Below are 6,952 nucleotides of genomic sequence, written 5' to 3'. Positions count from 1 at the left end.
TTCTTTTAAGTTTCTATATTTTTTTCTAAAAAATAAATAATTGAAGATATATAACCGTCCATCTACTGCTTTGAAAATCAGCCTCCCAAAACCAACAATTGAAATAAAATCATTTAATTGTGATGTTTTGACATTTCGAAAGGCACTTATAACTGGTTACTGGTAGAATTATAGAGTTTTCTGAAATAAAATTAACTCCAAAAAAGTTATGTTGAGATATAGTGTGAAAATAATCAGTGCCAAGAGATCCTTCACCATAGTTAATTCTATTAATGGGGAAGGTCAATGATTACGATCCACTTGCTAGTACTTATTACGTACCTACCAATATGAATAATCTGGGACCTCATGGGGAAGGTCAATGATTACGATCCACTTGCTAGTACTTATTACGTACCTACCAATATGAATAATCTGGGATTCTGGGACCTCATGGTTGAATATATATTTAACTCCACATTTAAATTCGTAGCTACTGTTTAATCGATCTGGTAGCCTTATATCTCAGTACATATACTTAAATTCTCACATTTAAAGTTTAGACATGTAGTATTTGGTGTGGTCTCTTCGATCTGGTAGACTTATCTCTGATCACATGATGTAAAAAAGGAAACGATTTTCCCTTGAAAGAAAGTACTGATGCCATCGCTTTCAAAATCTTATCAACCAGCTTCTTTGGAGAATGAACCAAGGTCTTTAATTTTTTTTTATTTTTGTTCTAAAAATGGCAATAAACCGAAGTCTCTATCTATACGTTTATTTATAGGGGTGTAAATTCGGGCAGGTCGGGCCGCCCGACCCAAAAACTAAGACAGGCCGGGCAGGCCAGGCTCAATATTTGTGAGCCCGTAAACAAATTCAGGGCGGACAGGCCGGGCACAAGTAGATAATTTGCTACCCAAAGACCGCCCAAAGCCCGCTTTTTATACGGGTAGGCCAGATTAGGCCGGACATGCCACTATTTTGATTTTTTTTTTTTTAAGTTTAAATTTTTAATGAACGGTATTAAATACAATATCCTTTCCTTTCCAACATCGCATATCATAAGTGATAGTATTATTTTATATTTAAATTACACTGACAAATATTTAATTTTAGCCTATAATAAATAATTAATTAGAGTACAATAAACTTTCTAATAAGAAACTATATTACCATTAATGTTTTGAAAAGGTTAATTATAAGTAAAAAAGAAATTATATATTTTATTTTTCTTGACACAAAATTGACAATTATAAAATTGTAACTTTTAAGTCTTTTAAGAGGATATTAAATGATTAATGACACATAGAAGGCTTCCAGGCCGGGTATCAGGTCGGACATCATAATTAATCGCAAAGCCCGAGACCGCCCAATAAATTAATCCAGGCCAGGCCGGGTGGTCCATGACGGGCCATAACAGGCTTTGAGCTACTTCAAGTACAGGCGGGCTCGGGCGGATACAGGCATGCCGAGTATTTTCGGGTATTATTTACACCCCTATTTATTTGTCTAGTAGAACAATTCCATAAATAACCAATCATATCTCGTTCCCACTCTTCCCTAATTTTTAGGAAACGGAACATGTATACATTTGAGTCTAATATTATTGTGCACGCCTTTTTAAAGAATGCACCTTCCAAATCTGCGAAGCAGGGTCGCACACACGCGGACACATAGATGCGGACATGATAAGACGTGGATATGGACGCGGATATTATAAATTTTTTGAAAAACTAGGACGCGGACACGTATATACATATTTTATTTATATATTATTTATATATAGAATCATGTATTTATACATCAAAGTCAAGTTTTTTGTTCCTGAAAATTAGAAAATGATGCTACGTTATGTTGTTTTTGTGTATAAATTTGAAAAGAAAATAAGACATTATTTGTTTATACATGTCGAAGGTCAACTAATCAATCACTATTAAACACATGGTACATCAAAATGCATTCTTAAAACAACACATGCCCAACCAATGGTACACATGATGGAATTTCCAATTACAAAACCCTAATAAAGACCAAACCATCCTATTTATTCTCTCTATTTTCTTATTCTCGCCTCATCTTATTCACTTTCCTTCACTGTCGAATTGTTTTGCTTCATCTTCTACTAACACGAAATTCACATCTACCTAATTATTTCTTCTTTTCCGTATTTTTTGGCATTTCTCCTTTGTTAACTATGTTGTGATAGCAGGACAAAAAATTATTCCAAGATTTTCCCTTTGTATCTAGATGTATGTAAAATAAATGTTAGCGATCACTGTTTAAGAAAGATTTATGTATATGGATGTGTAATGTAATTAATTAATGTTTCAGTTACATTTCCTTAAACTTGTTATTCTTTTTTTTAATTGAATGAATCGATTTAATTATTGATCTAGATGTTTGTCTTTCTTCATTTAGTTAATAATAGTAAAAATAAAGGAAGAAGTTTAAATGAAAATGAAAAAAAAACGCGTCAAACTTTGGTCATCAGTACATCGAAACTGGACATGCACGGGACGCGCATTTTGGTGCATCGGACACGCGTCGTGTCAGCGGCCCACGCGCGTCCAGTGTCCAACGCGAGTCGCACGTGGACACGGCTCAAAAATTGCATCGTCAGTGCAACCCAGCTCCGAACAAATAGTTTAATCGGGTGGTAAAATTGGATTGTAAAATTGAATTGTCTTTTCTCTTATATTTTATTTTAATAATAAAATAAAAGAATATATTCATCGTATAAGTATAGGGTAAGTAATCCATACGAGCACGCCATACCCCTATTTGGAGGAAAAAGACCCGATTATTGTGAAACAATGCAGTAGGTGTCTATTTTAACGGGAAACGGACCAATAATCATGACAAGGGATCTATGACCATCTTGGTCTTCTAAATATAGCCATATTCCATTGTCTCAGGCATCTAAGACTTATTTTTGTCGTTTTAGGAAAGTTTTGTTTTCCTAATAACTTCTTCGTTAGGAGTCCGTTTGAGTCGTCGTTTGTGGCCATAGAACTTGGATTAGATGCAAGATCGTTCCATTAGAGCATCTCCAATAGTGTGTGCTAAAAATCCTAATCCAAGGAATTTTAACAATCCTTAACAATGTTAGTTCTATGAATTACTTTGTGGGTAAATTGAAAATTTCCCATGCAGATAATTGTATCACTTGCGAATGTTTCAAACATCATAAGAGAGAAATATGAACTTATTGATGTTGAAGGGTGATTTTAGTTTTGGTTCTACCCGTCCTAGCTACACCAAGTGACCTCACTATACCAAGAATAGTAAGAGATAGAGTTGTCTTTCCGTTGTACCCTGTCCTTCCTTATATAGACTTTTCAAAAACCCCTTCCTTTTATGACATCATGCCATATATCCTAAACTTCTTTAATTACTTCTAATGCCACTCCTTCTTTATATAACTTCTTTCTTATTTAATAAATTTCTTTCTTATCCTTCCTTTAAATTGGTACTTTCTTGTTGGACTTGGGCTTAGTCACAAAGTCCCTACATTTCCTTCTTGACATAACCACCTTCCGGGGGCACCCCAAACCCGTTGAGGGGCATTATTTTTCATGTATTAACTGAAAAAGCGGGGGTCTAACAATAACACCCAACAATTCGTTTGGCAATATGAGAAGACTTACTCCAATACACTTTCTGAAGAATCAACTAGACAGTCAGACTCAATCTAGAGTAAAGTATATCAAAGAGTTTAATATCTCTATTTAAACACAATCAAAGTTAAACAGAAACAAGTCCATGAACTTGATTTTAGTGTGAAGCTCTTAAAACAAAGTCTTTTGTTTTAATCACAACCTATTCAATATCCACCGTGTATAAACCTCTTTAAGCAACAATCACTAAAAGAATATTTCAACACAGTGTCCACTTGAAATAGGGTTACTCCAGACTGGTCTAACAATGTGAAAATAACAAAATCAATTGTTCAAGATCAATCAAGTCTTATCCAACAAACAAGGTCGAAATTAGCAACTATGATTGATTAACGTACAACCTGTATTATTTCAATTATATAAATAAAATATATTGCGAAAAATAAATAACACAGACATCAAAAATTTTGTTAACGAGGAAACAGCAAATGCAGAAAAACTCCGTGACCTAGTCCAGAATAAACAAACACTGATTATAAGCTGTTACACCAATTTCCTACTACCTATTCGGACTAGATGTAAAAAATGCTTCAGCAAAAATATAACTCCTAGCACAACACGATTGTCTTTAGGAATTCTTCTCGTAAATCTTCTAGTAGAACCCAAGGCTCTCTTTAGAAGATACAAAAACACGATTGATACGATTCGATATTTTGTTTGCACAAAACACCGATTTGATTTCCCTTTAGATGTAAATCAAGGTTTTGGAAATATTGTGTTTATTTTGATAAAAACAATTACTAGGTAAAAGTAATATCAAAACAAACGTGTAGAATAGGGATTATTATACTCTTCAATAAATAAATAGAAACCTAATTATTCTACCACAAGAACAACTAGAATAAATCTAGAGATATCTTGTTTAAAACTTCTCAAGGATTTTTACGAGATGCCTCAAAAGAAGTTTTTCTTTCTAGTCTCCGATTTTGATTAACAAGTGTTGGTATATGATCGGAAACTGAAATCTATCAAAACCTAGGGTTTATGATCAACAACTCTTGAATGGTTTTATATCAGAAGAGAAAACCTTAGAATAGACAAGAGGTGAAAAACCTAGATTACAAGTTGTATAATCAATCACGAAGATTTAATTCAACTTGGCTTGGTGATCCCCAATATAAAGACTTTTATCTCACTCTTGTTCACGAAGAACAAAAGACATGGAAACAACCTGCAAAGCTTACGACAATTTTCCAAAGGGGATAAAAATATGTAAACTCATGAACCTTTTATTTATAGTGAAAAGTTAGCTTGAAAACTAAGCTAGGGTTTAGGCTATTTTCCTTTTTCAAGACTCTCCTAAATATGGGAGTCTTTCCTAAGTTACAAATATTATGCATAAATAATTAATTAGCAAATATTTATTTATATGAATAAATCACATTTTAACTTAGGCAGGAATTAAAAGTTATCACAAACACTTTAATATGGAAATCAAATATGTTTGGATTAATATCCATCTTTCCTAGACAAGGAAACATCACCAATTTGACTAAAAAAGACTTCTAGTCACGTAATTGGCCCAAGTCCGTGTACTGTTAGAAACACTCCATGGATTGTTTCCTCCTAACGAACTGTAACAATTACAGCAACACTTATAACTGTTATTTTAATAAATCACTCATAACTTCTTCGTTATAACTCGGAATTGAGCGATTCTTGGCTCGTTGGATTCGTAAACTCATTCACTATAACATGAGATTCTTTATAAGGATAAAGGTTATTGTCTCCAAGGTCATGAATCAAATAATCTCAAGTATATATACATAAATTTACATTTACCGTCATTGGAATTGTTCCATAGAGTGAGCATTTATCTTTATAGATTAGAAAGGTAGAATTTACCGTCATAAATTTACATTTACCGTCATTGGAATTGGTCTTCAGGTTGTTATTTCCCTAGAAGACCAAGAGAAAACCACTTTTACTTGTCCCTTTGGTACCTTTGCGTATAGACGCATGCCTTTCGGGCTATGTAATGCTCCTGCGACCTTTCAGCGTTGTATCCTGAGCATATCTTCTGACATGGTAGAACGGTTCTTAGAGGTCTTTATGGATGATTTTTCAGTGTTTGGTTCGTCAATCGATTAGTGCTTGCATCATTTGTCATTAGTTTTGACTAGATGTAAGGAAAAGAATTTAGTGCTTAATTGGGAGAAATGTCACTTTATGGTTCGTTCAGGAATTGTTCTAGGGAATATCGTATCTTCGAAGGGTATAGAGGCAGATAGAGCCAAAGTTGACCTTATTAAAACTTTATAGGTCCCAAAAACCGTAAGAGATATTAGGTCATTCTTAGGGCATGCAGGTTTTTATCGTCGATTCATTAAGGATTTTAACTTAATTTCTAGACCTCTTTGCAATTTTCTCGCAAAAGACGTTAAGTTTGTCTTTGATGATGCTTGTTTAGAGGCTTTTGAGAAGCTTAAGAAATTTACTCACTACCGCCCCCATAGTCCAGGCACCCAACTGGAACCTACCCTTTGAGATCATGTGTGATGCTTCAGATTATGCTATTGGTGTTGTGCTAGGTCAGCGAGAAAATAAGTTACTTCATGTGATTTACTATGCTAGCAAAACTCTGAATGATGCCCAGTTGAACTATACCACTACGGAGAAGGAACTATTAGCTATTGTATTTGCCTTAAACAAGTTTAGATCCTACCTCTTAGGTTCTAAGGTCATAATCTTTACTGATCATGCTTCTTTGAAGTATCTTCTTTCCAAGAAGGATACTAAACCTAGATTGATTAGATGGATCCTATTGTTGCAGGAATTTTACTTAGACATCAGAGATAAAAAAGGTGCAGAAAATGTAGTAGCAGACCAGTTGTCTAAGATTGTTGTGGATACCTTTAATGATTCTCCTCCTGTTAGGGATAGTTTTCCTGATGAACAACTGTTCTTTGTTACCCAAGAACTTTGGTATGCGAATATAGTGAATTATCTTGTTACTGGTCGAATGCCCCAACATTGGGGTAAACAAGATCGTTCTAGTATTTTAGCCGAGGTGAAGCAATTTTTTTAGGATGATCCTTATTTGTTTAAGTATTATCCAGAACAGATTATTAGGAGATGTATACCTGAGAATGACCAGTCCAGTTTTATTTCCTTTTGTCATGATCATGCTTGTGGGGGTCACTTTAGTGCTAAGAAGACTGCTGCTAAAATATTGCAGTGTGGATTCTATTGTCCTTCGTTGTTTAAAGACTCCCACAGTTACTGTGTTACTTGTGAACGTTGCCAGAAATTAGGAACCATTTCCCGTAGGAACATGATGCCCTTGAACCCTA

This window comes from Papaver somniferum, chromosome 8, assembly GCF_003573695.1.
Source record: "Papaver somniferum cultivar HN1 chromosome 8, ASM357369v1, whole genome shotgun sequence".
Taxonomy (NCBI): domain Eukaryota; kingdom Viridiplantae; phylum Streptophyta; class Magnoliopsida; order Ranunculales; family Papaveraceae; genus Papaver; species Papaver somniferum.
This window is presented reverse-complemented; position numbering follows the sequence as displayed.